The 14,529-nt window shown below is 41.9% G+C and overlaps 1 non-coding gene across 1 annotated transcript; it reads left to right on the top strand.

The window, feature by feature from the left end:
• Positions 1–10,072: 10,072 nt before the first annotated feature.
• Positions 10,073–10,147, top strand: Trnas-cga (transfer RNA serine (anticodon CGA)). Its single transcript has one exon. It is a non-coding gene; the product is annotated as a tRNA-Ser (tRNA).
• The last annotated feature ends 4,382 nt before the right edge of the window (positions 10,148–14,529 follow it).

Below are 14,529 nucleotides of genomic sequence, written 5' to 3'. Positions count from 1 at the left end.
GAGTTTAAACGTGGTGTTATAGTTGGCGCACGAGCGCTGGGATACAGGATCTCCGAGGTAGCGATGAAGGAATTTTCCAATACGACCATTTCATGAATGTACCGTGAATATCAGAAATTAGGTAAAACATCAAATCTCCGATATCGTGATAGAAACAAAACCAAACTGCTGCAGATTTCAATGCAGGGCCATCAAAAAGTGTCATTCAACGAAACTTCATCGATATGGTCTTTCGTGCTGCACGACGCGAAGCCTTAGGCATCGCCTTGGACCGTCAACACCCCCACTGGACGGTAGATGACTGAAAACATATTGCCTGTTCGGACGAGTCTCGTTTCAAATTGTATCGAGAGGGTGGACGTGTACGGGTGTGGAGGCAACATCATGAATCAATGGACCCTGCTTGTTAGCATGTAACACTTTCATGCCGATGTCCTCTTTCACCATTTAGTATTGTACATATACTTGCTTTTATCTTTATGTAAATTTATATGTACACGATGTATGATTTAATTTGTTTATTTTTCTGTACAATCAACTATGTATATTATGTAAATATCGCTGAGTAATCGCTGAGGGAATGTTAGTGAAACGTTACGTTTTTGTCAACGAATAAGTATCATTGGAGTAGCGGCGTCTCTGGACGCGTGAGGATGTTACGTCAGAGCTCGACACAGAGAGAGAACTCTGGTGTGAGACTTGGTGAAGTGCGGACGCATGGATGGCGTGCACGGTACTGGAGGAGTGATTGTTTAGCGGCACGTGGCAAGTGATGAGCGTGGGCGGTGGAAATATTGGCTGCAGCAACATCAAGAGCCCACCACGCCAATATCATTGCCAATAACTGCCGTGCTCGCTAATTATCGTGGAAAGGAGCCAGCAGCAGTATCGTCGTCAGCAACTTCGTTACGGCGAGAATGGACTGAAGTAAGATTGCTGCATCACAGCTTATTGTCAACTAGTTTTGTAACGGCGTTATTCAGCTTTGTGATGGTCTGCGAGTGAATAATTACCGTAGTTTAATCAAAACCGTTTACCCATTATTCTCCTAAAATCACTCACCAAGTAAGTTCCTGTCCTGTGCTATTGTTACAATAATCCGAGTACCGTTTATGAAAAAGGGAAATTGCAGATCCAGTTAATTTTGCTTATGGACTGAATGATTCAGTTAGATTAAAGATTTGAACTTAAAGCATTCAGTAATTTCAGTCTCATTAACTTTAAATTTGAACTTTAATCTGAGGCGATCTAATTGTTGCAAATAGTAAATCAACTAATCAAATTGAAATGATTCCTGGCACTATGAACAAAAGCAATAACTAGAATTAATGAGTGAGTGCAAATATCAGTGATTATTTTAATTTGTTGTTAGTAAAGTTCTCGTTGACATTTTGACTTGCAGTCGTGCTAAAGTATAATAATTACCTTTTGATACAGTAATTATCAATTTCTACTTCCCTGTTCAGTTGTCAATAAAGTTTCTTTTAGTTATTTTTTGACATTTTCCAAAATTCATATGAAAATATTAGACGTTACTGTGAGGTAGCGCCATTGTCACTTACAACATTAAGTAACCATTAATCTAAGTGTTATCTTGCATGTTTTCAAAATTTCAGTTAATGATATTTCGAGTGCAAACTATTTTCTTTCTCGCTTTATTACGTAAATGTTTTTGCTAATGTGCGTGCAGCCTTCTGTTGCCGCGCGTGTTCGAGTAATTCTTGACATTGACTGTGCATGGGGGCTTAATTAAGTAGAATGCAAATAATCTTAATTTTTGTCGGTGTTTGTCTGGTTACGCAGTCTCGTAACCGGTTGGCCCTGAATAATATTAATACACAATCTGACTGCATAGAATTACAACAAAGAATGAAAGGAAATTTGCATTAACACAATTAATTAATTAAGTCCCTAGCAAACAACAAAGCACAAGTGTAACTGTTCTGTGTGTGGAAGTGTGATTCAACGTACACATCTGGCACGGTTCTTCCTCAATACGACAAGATGCTTTAAACGCCATTTAAAATGAAGTAATTTAAAAAAAAAAAAACAGAAATACAATGATTGCACATAGAAACCAGAATTATACTCATACATGAACACAAGCCAGATGCTTTGTTGACTGAACCTGTGACCAAGAGGCATAAGACATTTGAAATAAAAAGTTTTCTTTACCTTCATATATATTGACGAAAACTACACTCTGATCATTACAACATCCTCTGTCCAACAACGTCTGGTGTCTTGCAACAACAGAACAACTGCACACGACATGGTCACAATTAGTACTCTAACTACGGCTACCTCAGTACTACTACTGCCCTCAGCAACTTCTCAGCTGCAACTGCCAGTGGAGGCGGCTGAATAATACTCTTTGACGCAATCTCTGGAGCTGTGGCTCAGTGTAGCCACGTTTCATATGCCCCTCCCCCACGGGCTAGAATTTGATGGTATTTTTGCCAGCATTGGTGGTGAAAATACCACCAAATTCGTCCAAAAAAAAGATAATATTAAATAAGTAAATACCACATAACTAATTAAATTTTGGCTTTGCACTGACCCATCAATAACCTAATATATAAAATACAGTAAGGAATACAAATGCTTGCATAAATATGATTTTACATAATAGTTTACGCAAGTATCATGTGGTTAAACAATTCAATCAATAGTGTCAGCAATGACGAATAGGTGCAGGTAAGAGTCTCATAACATTTCATAAACAGTAAACCCACAAAAAAATCCGTTTATTCAAATATTCGCATAAAATCCTTTCAATAGTTCAATAAACAAGTAGAGTAGTTGACAGTTCCAGCAGTAGCACCCAGCAATGGTCAACAGGTGCAAATAGCAGTCTCATAACATTTCATCAGCAGTATTTAAACAGCTCCAACAGTGGCACCCAAAAATGGCGAGCAGGCGCAGACACCAACAAGTGACATCATTCCAGTAGAAGCAGTCCATCAGTGGCACCCAGCAATGTTGAACAGGTGCAGGTAACAGTCCATAATATTCACTATCACTAATTAGACAGTTCAGCAGAGTTTATCAGCAGAAATTAAACATTTCCAAGTGGCACCCATCAATGGTGAACAAGTGCAAACACTAACAACAGTTTGAATGCACACACAATTGCTTTTACAAAATTATGATCAATGCTCTTACACTAAACTAACAAATTATAATAAACACACAAATGATAACAGATAATTGTCATATTAACTATTATAAATACATAAGTATCAGTAAACCTATAATATTTATGGGTGTCAGTGCAGGCCGCAACAAACAAGTAAAATAATAATTAGGGGATAGGTCGGTACCAATTATTTGGGATGTCAGCCAGTTTGCCGTGCCATACGGAGCTCCATCGCAGTCTTTAACACTGGTAGCATGCCGCGACAGCGTGGACGTGAACCGTATGTGCAGTTGACGGACTTCGAGCGAGGGCGTATAGTGGGCATGTGGGAGGCCGGGTGGACGTACCGCCAAATTGCTCAACACGTGGGGCGTGAGGTCTCCACAGTACATCGATGTTGTCGCCAGTGGTCGGCGGAAAGTGTACGTGCCCGTCGACCTGGGACCGGACTGCAGTGACGCACGGATGCACGCCAAGACCGTAGGATCCTACGTAGTGCCGTAGGGGACTGCACCGCCACTTCCCAGCAAATTAGGGACACTGTTGCTCTTGGGGTATCGGCGAGGACCATTCGCAACCGTCTCCATGAAGCTGGGCTACGGTCCCGCACACCGTTAGGCCGTCTTCCACTCACGCCCCAACATCGTACAGCCCGCCTCCAGTGGTGTCGCGACAGGCGTGAATGGAGGGACGAATGGAGATGTGTCGTCTTCAGCGATGAGAGTCGCTTCTGCCTTGGTGCCAATGATAGTCGTATGCGTGTTTGGCGCCGTGCAGGTGAGCGCCACAATCAGGACTGCATACGACCGAGGCACACAGGGCCAACACCCGGCATCATGGTGTGGGGAGCGATCTCCTACACTGGCCGTACACCTTTGGTGATCGTCGAGGGGACACTGAATAGTGCACGGTACATCCAAACCGTCATCGAACCCATCGTTCTACCATTCCTAGACCGGCAAGGGAACTTGCTGTTCCAACAGCACAATGCACGTCCGCATGTATCCCGTGCCACCCAACGTGCTCTAGAAGGTGTAAGTCAACTACCCTGGCCAGCAAGATTTCCGGATCTGTCCCCCATTGAGCATGTTTGGGACTGGATGAAGCGTCGTCTCACGCGGTCTGCACGTCCAGCACGAACGCTGGTCCAACTGAGGCGCCAGGTGGAAATGGCATGGTAAGCCGTTCCACAAGACTACATCCAGCACCTCTACGATCGTCTCCATGGGAGAATAGCAGCCTGTATTGCTGCGAAAGGTGGACATACACTGTACTAGTGCCGACATTGCGCATGCTCTGTTGCCTGTGTCTATGTGCCTGTGGTTGTGTCAGTGTGATCATGTGTTGTATCTGACCCCAGGAATGAGTGAATAAAGTTTCCCCTTCCTGGGACAATGAATTCACGGTGTTCTTATTTCAATTTCCAGGAGTGTATAAGACACTGAGCGTAAGCAAAACATGCAATAGCGAGTAAATATACCAGTAGAGAACAGAATGTCAGCAAGTGGATGTAGCACAATCCATATAACGAGGCTCTGCAAAGCGAATAATCTATAATTAATACCATAGTGTGGCCTAAACTCCAAGTTCGTACACCGTACATCCGCATTCTATATACAAAATTAAAGAATAGTTATGACAACAAAGCAGAAATGTGTAAATATGCAATGCATACGCAAAGCAGCAAATATATATCTTACATAATAAACAGGTCATGAGCATCATATCAGCATAAGCAAATAAATGTTCATATGTAATCTTAATAAGTAAACATGAAGGCGCAAGCAGATAAATCACAAAGTATAATTTACATACATAACCACAATCAGCACAGTTAATCAGGTGACAATTATAATTTAAATAAATAAGCACAGCAGGCACATAATAAAAAAAAATTAACATCAGTGAAAAAGCATAGCATCCAAGCGATGCATAATATACATAAGTAACAACCCTGTGCATGAATCAATCATTGTCAAAATCAGTTAACACAAAGTATAAATCACGTAATCGCGAGCAGCAAATTACGTCTAAAGTACGTACCTAAGTGGAAATATGTTTCCTGAAAAATAAATTCAATTAATAGTTACCTTTTTAGTTTATTACTTTCATCTTCGAAATGACATTCTTCCTGAAATTTTCTCGATCGCAAGTCCTCTTAACGACGGACACACACAGAATTTACCTGAAGTTCTTAAATATTTTATGCAACTGTAACCTGAAAAATACTGAACGTTAATGACATAATTTATCAAGTCACTATTGCTTTATACTGAATTTAATCAGAGAAATTAGACTGTGTATTTGTTTACGGCTCTCAGTGCATCCGCACTGAGCGCTCGATCAGCTGTAGGCACGCGTGACGTAGGAATTAATTGTTTGCGGTCAACGACTGCCTTGTGCGGCGCGCAGACTTGACTGTTGCTTTGAGTATGTGCCGCCGCCGGAACACGGCGCGGTATCCTTGTATTCTCTGCGTGTTTACGTGCAACTGTTAGTTTCTCAAAAGTATGTCATTCCACAAAAATTTTAACGTTCGATATATGATGTATTCCCCAAGACCGCCGAGATTTAAGAGTTTCTACTTCGACAGTGTTATCATGAATAATTTTGCGAATTCTATATGGACTGTTATAAAGCAGAAAAAATTTGCGACACAAGCCTTTTCCTTTGTGACACAAACGATGAGATTTAATTAACACCTTTTGACCAACTGACAAAGTTTTTAAACGACCAGGACGTTTAGCTGATTTCTCTCTTCTAGCAGCCGCAGATGCAATATTTTGTAGAGCCAGATTGACAACTTCAGAATGCCGCAGTTTCAGTGAAGGCGGAAAAGGAACCATTTCAGAAATGCGATTTGTCGGTGCTTTATTTTTTAATATCAATATAGGCGGTAAAGAAGTTGAATCATTAGGGAGTTCATTCAGAATGTTTTGAAAAATATGAAGATACTGGTCCCATGTTGTGTGATTCTGATGACAATAAAGTCGACACAATTTATTGATTTCCTTCATCCATCTATCTGAAGCGTTAGATTGAGGGTGAAAAAGTGAAATGAAAATTGGTTTAATCTTACGACGCCGTAGGGTACGAAGCCAAATTTTAGAGCGAAACTATGATCCATTATCTGATATAACCTTATTAACATGACCCACTTCTTTAAGAAAATGTTTGATGAGAGCATTAGATACTGAACGAGCTGTTGCTTTGCGTGAAGGCGAAAACACACATATTTTGATGTCAGTTCCACTGCTACTAAAATGTACGCAAAACCATTAGTAGAACGAACCACTGGACCGAACAAATCGACTGCAGCCATGTCCTTTATTTTCGCTGGAAAGATAGGAAACAACGGTGCTCTGTGAGAAATAGTTGGCGCCTTAGCCTTTTGACATAATTTGCATTTGGAAACAACAGATCGAATACGTTTTTCCATATTACTGAAGTAGCAATTTTCTCGTAATTTATGAAAGCATTTTCTGGGACTATAGTGTGTAACTGAAATGTGTATACCAAATCAATTTATTAACCCACTCATCAGGAATGCAAACTAACCAAACAGAGTTGTCGACCGATTTTCGTTTAAAAAGAATATCATTTCGAACTAAATAATACAGTCCAATCGCTACACTTTCCTTTCTCCTCCACTTCTCCTTAATGTCCTTCCAGATTGGGTCCTTGTTTTGCTCCTTAGCGATGTCCTGGAGCGAAGACGAAATAAAATTTTCAAACGCAACACCTTGTACATACATCAATAATTGTTTTCTTTTCAGTCCTTCTCAACACTTTGTTTCAAACCCATAGGTGCATGTGATAAAGCATCAGCAATAATATTTGAAGAACCCTGTATGTGAACAATACTAAAATCAAATTCCTGCAGATACAGCGACCATCGTGACAATCTTCCACGTGTTAATTTTGCTGACATAAGAATTTCCAGAGCTCGATGATCGGCGTAAACCTTAGTATGTCTGCCATACAAAAATATGCGAAATTTTGTGAAAGCCCATACAACAGCCACTGCTTCAAGTTCCGTAATCGAATAATTCTTTTCTCATTTAGAGAGAACACGACTTCCAAATGCAATAGTTTTCTGTACTACAACGCCGTTTTCTTCTATCTCTTGAAATAAGTGTGCACCTGGGCCTTTGTATGATGAGTCCGTCACCAAACAAAAATCTTTAGATAAATCCGGATGTGAAAGAAGTGGAGCAGCAACTAAAGCACCACGAAGTTGTTCAAATTCTGATTGAGCTTCCTCATCCCAACACCAATTAGAATTCTTTACAGATAGTTCACATAAACGAGGTGTGGCCAAATTGTCCAATCTAACAAAACGACTAAGAAAATTACAGACACCAAGGAAACTACGAACATCACGTTTTGTAGTAGGAACAGTATAATTACGAATAGCGTCTAGTTTCTCTGGATCAGGAAGAATACCTTCTGTAGAAATAATATGACCAAGAAATTTCACCTGAGAACGACCAAATTCAGATTTTTCCAAGTTCACTGTAACTCTTGCAAAAATACGTAATAATGAATCCAAAATTTTGTTGTGCTCACTCCAAGAACGTTTAGCAATAAGAATGTCGTCAACATATGAAGTAAAATTGTCGGGGAGATAAAAATGTAAAATTTTGTTTAAACTACGAATGAATGCTGCTGAAGATACAGTAAGTCCAAACGGTAATTTCCGAAATCACTATTGAGTAAAACAGTTATATCCAGTTATTCTTTACCCGACTCTCTAGATAGATTGATAGTTGAAGAGTTGTTTTGATAGATGCAATGAATAGTAAAAGAGTAGGCAGCGGTGCAGAAAACTAAAAGGGAAATAGCACCACTACAGCCCGAGGCCCTGTGCTCGCTACGGCGCATATTCACTTAGTGTAGCAAATCCCCTGAGGACATAAATAGCCGCACATAAATTCCAGTTTGTGACGTCGCCAATTAGGTGGAAGTGCGTACATAAATTGATCCAACCATGAATATTGATGTATGTCATTCTTAGAATTGCGAAAGATCTTAAATTTCCGAACAGTTAAAAAGTGTTTGTAGTCAAAGTTTTCGCCTCGTGGCGACAAAGACCTACCGCGTCTGCCCCCGTCCCAATGTCGATTATTGTCAAGTTCGCGCGCCTGGCGCTCTCTTGTTTGCTTGGCCAGTGCAAAGCCAAAATTTAATTAGTTATGTGGTATTTACTTATTTAATATTATCTTTTATTTTTGTCTGTATATTTTTGAACGAATTTGGTGGTATTTTCACCACCAATGCTGGCAAAAATACCATCAAATTCTAGCCCCTGGTGGAGAGGCATATAAAAGGTGGCTGCACTGAGTCACAGCGCCAGAGATTGCGCCAAAGAGTATTATTCAGCCGCTTCCACTGGCAGTTGCAGCTGAGAAGTTGACGAGGGCAGTAGTAGTTCTGAGGTAGCCGTAGTTAGAGTACTAATTGTGACCATGTCGTGTGCAGTTGTTCTGTTAGGCAAGACACCAATTGTTGTTGGATTGGGGTTGTTGTAATGATCAGAGTGTATTATTCGTCAATATATATGAAGCTAAAGAAAATATTTTATTTCAAATGTCTCTATCCTGTTCCTTTTGTCTGATTTCTATTGAAATTAATCTATTATTGTGAGCATCCAAAATCGGTTGTACTTCTTCTGTAATTTCTTTCTTTAATTCACCTTTCATGTTTTGAAAACATGTCCCTATTCGTAAGTCTAACCGTGTTTCCATTGTTTCCATCTCAGTTTTAATTGTTCCTATTTGTGATCCCACTATTTTTAATTCAGATCTTAACTGTGTTTCCATTGTTCCCATATCAGTTTTAATGTTCCTATTTGTGATCCCACTGTTTTTAATTCAGATCTTAACTGTGTTTCCATTGTTCCCATACCAGTTTCTAACCGCGTTGTCAAATTTAATATAGCACCCATCAACTACTCCATAATAACTGGTTCAAAATTCTTTTCGCCCCTAAAATTTCCCATATAACTAACTTACTTCGGCATAGCCGTAAAGCTATCTGTGTTCGATAATATTTCAGAATCTTCTATCGTTAATCTCGTATTCTGTGAATTTTTTGATTGATAAAAATTTTGAACTGATTCCGGACTATTTTCCCGACTTTTTAAATTGTTTTCTACTTCATTATTCATTATACTGTTCTCATGTTTTGGCGAGTTCGCCATGTTAACAATTTCGTCATTCTCACTGTCTATCATTTTTGCCTTTTTCATCGATCGCATAATCATTTACAAAACATACAAAACTCGTCCCTATATGAAAATTACACACAATATGACACTTTATCACCAACAATACTATTCACACAAAATGCTTCCCGACAAACACTATTAACGAACAATTGAAATCTTGAAACTTCCTGGCAGATTAAAACTGTGTGCCCGACCGAGACTCGAACTGGGGACCTTTGCCTTTCGCGGGCAAGTGCTCTACCAACTGAGCTACCGAAGCACGACTCATGCCCGGTACTCACAGCTTTACTTCTGCCAGTATCCGTCTCCTACATTCCAAACTTTACAGAAGCTCTTCTGCGAACCATGCAGAACTAGCACTCCTGAAAGGAAGGATACTGCGGAGACATGGCTTAGCCACAGCCTGGGGGATGTTTCCAGAATGAGATTTTCACTCTGCAGCGGAGTGTGCGCTGATATGAAACTTCCTGGCAGATTAAAACTGTGTGCCCGACCGAAGTTTCATATCAGCGCACACTCCGCTGCAGAGTGAAAATCTCATTCTGGAAACATCCCCCAGGCTGTGACTAAGCCATGCCTCCGCAGTATCCTTCCTTTCAGGAGTGCTAGTTCTGCATGGTTCGCAGAAGAGCTCTTCTGTAAAGTTTGGAATGTAGGAGACGGATACTGGCAGAAGTAAAGCTGTGAGTACCGGGCGTGAGTCGTGCTTCGGTAGCTCAGTTGGTAGAGCATTTGCCCGCGAAAGGCAAAGGTCCCGAGTTCGAGTCTCGGTCGGGCACACAGTTTTAATCTGCCAGGAAGTTTCATATCAGCGCACACTCCGCTGCAGAGTGAAAATCTCATTCTGGAAACATCCCCCAGGCTGTGGCTAAGCCATGTCTCCGCAGTATCCTTCCTTTCAGGAGTGCTAGTTCTGCATGGTTCGCAGAAGAGCTTCTGTAAAGTTTGGAATGTAGGAGACGGATACTGGCAGAAGTAAAGCTGTGAGTACCGGGCGTGAGTCGTGCTTCGGTAGCTCAGTTGGTAGAGCACTTGCCCGCGAAAGGCAAAGGTCCCGAGTTCGAGTCTCGGTCGGGCACACAGTTTTAATCTGCCAGGAAGTTTCATATCAGCGCACACTCCGCTACAGAGTGAAAATCTCATTCTGGAAATTGAAATCTTCATAATTGCACAAAATTGTCAAACCCCTATACAAGACATCAGCAATTAAATTCTGCAAAAATACCATTAGAAGAATGACAAGACAACTACAAATGTTCAATTACCAAATCTACACATGCAATATAGACTACAATTACTAAACTGCAAATTACTACAACAATACTACTGTCTGCTAGTTTTACTATCAAAAGAATTCCAAGGGACGATCCGAAGCAGCGGTCGCCACGTGCACGGGGGCTTAATTAATACTGAATGCTAATAATCTTAATTGTTGTCGCTGTTTGTCCGGTTACGCAGTCTCGTAACCGGTTGGCTCTGAATAATATTAGTATTCAATCTGACTGCAAAGAATTACAACAAAGAATGAATGGAAATTTGCGTTAACACAATTAATTAATTAAGTCCCCAGCAACTATAAAAGCTACAAAACAACAAAGCACAAGTGTAACTGTTATGTGTGTGGATGTGTGATTCAACGTACACATCTGGCACGGTTCTTCCTCAATGCGACAAGATGCTTTAAACGCCATTTACAATGAAGTAATTAAAAAAACAGAAATACAATGATTGCACATAGAAACCAGAATTACACCCTAATACATGAACACAAGCCAGATGCTTTGTTGACGGAACCTGTGACCAAGAGGCATAAGACATTTGAAATAAAAAGTTTCTTGTATGGTAGTGAAACAAGGACTGTGGGAAAACCGGAACAGAAGATAACGAAGCATTTGAGATGTGGTGCTACAGATGCATGTTGAAAATTAGGTGGACTGATAAGGTAAGGAATGAGGACGTTCTGTGCAGAATCGAAGAGGAAAGGTAAATTTGGAGAAGGGATAGGATGATAGGACATCTGTTAAGACATGAGGGAATCATTTCCGTGGTGCTAGAGGGAGCTGTAGATGGCAAAAACTGAAGAGGAAGAGAGAGACTGGAATACATCCTGCACATAATTGAGGACGTATATTGCAAGTGCTACTCTGAGATGAAGAGACCGGCACAGGAGAGAAATTTGTGGCGTGCAGCATCAAAGCAGTAAGAAGACTGAGAGCCCCGAGTGATCATGGAAGCAAGGGATCAGGTTTGGTTTACTATCAGTGTGTGGGTGTGTGTTGGGACTGACAGATTAATGGGGGCCGTATACTGTGAAAGGTGGGGTTCTTTCTTTGACGGACGTCAGTAATTTCATTCGTCGTACAGTACTCTGCAGTGCTATGACGTGTCTGTGTCGGGAGCTATGTCTGTGGAAGCGTGCTGTTCTGACCGAATTACCTTTGTTTGGTTGATAGCTGAACCGCTACCGCCCAGGTCTGGAACCCGTCTCAAGTATACCAACGGTGTACTCAACGACTTTGTCCAGTGGTGGCCAACGTCTTCATGAAACATTTCAAAGCACAAGCACTGGACTCAGCGACTCCGGTCTGGTACGTCGATGTGGAGCCATGGTGAAGAGCAGCTCGGTGACTTCCTAAGACACTTGAACAGCCACCACACCATGGAAGTAGAAAAGGACAGAAAGCTACAATTTCTATATGTGCTGGTCACAAGGGTTGGTGAAAACCTAAGACATAGCGTGTACCGAAAACCGACACACACGTACCGATACATGCAGAAATTATCAAATCACCAGCAGAGCCAGAAACGAGATATGATTCATACGATCGTAACGCGAGCAGGACGAAGATGTGAGCCGCAGCATCCCAAACGCGAAAAGCAACACCTGAAAAGTGTTCTGAGGAGCAACACACGGCGAAGTAACAAATCAGAAAAAGAAATGTCGGGTACGGCCTTTCTGCCACACAGTTCCAGAGTGACGGACAGAATCCGCCGTATATTGCACGAACACGGCGTAAAGACAATTTTCAAACCTACAAGGAAGATCAAACAATGTCTTACATCAGCAAAGGAGAAAAGGGACTCACTTGCAATGTCGGGAATATACCGCTTACCATGCACATGCGGAAAAGATTGTGTCGGAATGACTGGACGATCAATCAACACCAGGATCAAAAAAACATAGGCGACACTGCATGTTGGGGCAGGTGAAGAAATTGGACTTGGCAGAGCACGCGCTGAGTGAGACCGACCCTGTAGAGAAGCACTATCACACCCGCTTGTTCAGAGAAGCTGTAAAAATACGCAAACACTGGAATAGCTTCAACAATAAAGAAGAAAGCCTTAAGGTAAACGGAACCTGGCTTCGCGTACTGCAGCGAACGACCGTTGTAAGTAGAAAGAGGAGAACCGCACCGGAAATGACCGCCGAGTAGCCCTCGGACTTTGGAGATCCGAGTATATATAGCCCTCGGCCGCGAGCTCGGCTCCACCACCGGCAGTGCATGGTGAAGCTTTGACAATGCTAGCCTCTCGTGCTGGCGAAATGTCAGTAAAATCATCAGACAAACGTCTTCCGAAGAACCTGAGACAGAATGAACTAGGCACTTTGTCAAGAAGTGGCCACGAAAGGCTTAACAATTTTGTATTATACTTCGTGTTATCACATTAAAATATTCCTCCAGGGTATCTTTATCGTAGCGAAATTTAATTAAAAGAAACCTTTGAATTAAAGAAAATATTTCCTTTTTTTAAACGGAATAATCTTTTTTTTGCCTAGAAGCGGCCAGCAGCTTTACTGAACTGAATGTTTCTAGTTTTTACTTTAACACGAAATAAATTAATGTATTCCCTTTCTTTTCTTTAATAATTATGATGCGAGTCTTTTAAAACGTCCATTGTTGGCCGACGGTAATGAAATTATAATGAAATTATTTCTATCAAGATGCCTGCCAAGAATGGTCGATTGTTCGCCAATTTTTGTTGTTTATCCAGGGTAATGCAAATCTTGAGAATAAAGCTTATTTTTACTTCTGCATTACAGTCACTATACACATGAAACTAAAATGCACAATTAGCATCAATTACAATATATTATTTGAAATTCACAACATACAATGCGAAATGGCCGCCGTAGCGTGCGTTATCTTCAAGACTAGAACAGAAAGTGAGCAATAACGTTGGTATTTTTGGTTTCTTACGCCAGCGAGTAAAAGAATAATTACATTAGTACATACACTCATGGAAATTGAAATAAGAACACCGTGAATTCATTGTCCCAGGAAGAGGAAACTTTATTGACACATTCCTGGGGTCAGATACATAACATGATCACACTGACAGAACCACAGGCACATAGACACAGGCAACAGAGCATGCACAATGTCGGCACTAGTACAGTGTATATCCACCTTTCGCACCAATGCAGGCTGCTATTCTCCCATGGAGACGATCGTAGAGATGCTGGATGTAGTCCTGTGGAACGGCTTACCATAACATTTCCACCTGGCGCCTCAGTTGGACCAGCGTTCGTGCTGGACGTGCAGACCGCGTGACACGACGCTTCATCCAGTCCCAAACATGCTCAATGGGGGATAGATCCGGAGATCTTGCTGGCCAGGGTAGTTGACTTACACCTTCTAGAGCACGTTGGGTGGCACGGGATACATGCGGACGTGCATTGTGCTGTTGTAACAGCAAGTTCCCTTGCCGGTCTAGGAATGGTAGAATGATGGGTTCGATGACGGTTTAGATGTACCGTGCACTTTTCAGTGTCCCCTCGACGATTACCAGAGGTGTACGGCCAGTGTAGGAGATCGCTCCTCACACCATGATGCCGGGTGTTGGCCCTGTGTGCCTCGGTCGTATGCAGTCCTGATTGTGGCGCTCACCTGCACGGCGCCAAACACGCATACGACCATCATTGGCACCAGGGCAGAAGCGACTCTCATCGCTGAAGACGACACGTCTCCATTCGTCCCTCCATTCACGCCTGTCGCGACACCACTGGAGGCGGGCTGCACGATGTTGGGGCGTGAGCGGAAGACGGCCTAACGGTGTGCGGGACCGTAGCCCAGCTTCATGGAGACGGTTGCGAATGGTCCTCGCCGATACCCCAGGAGCAACAGTGTCCCTAATTTGCTGGGAAGTGGCGGTGCGGTCT

Source organism: Schistocerca gregaria, chromosome 8, assembly GCF_023897955.1.
Source record: "Schistocerca gregaria isolate iqSchGreg1 chromosome 8, iqSchGreg1.2, whole genome shotgun sequence".
NCBI lineage: Eukaryota > Metazoa > Arthropoda > Insecta > Orthoptera > Acrididae > Schistocerca > Schistocerca gregaria.
Note: the sequence above shows the minus strand (reverse complement) of the source record. Positions and strands in the feature narration are given on the sequence as shown.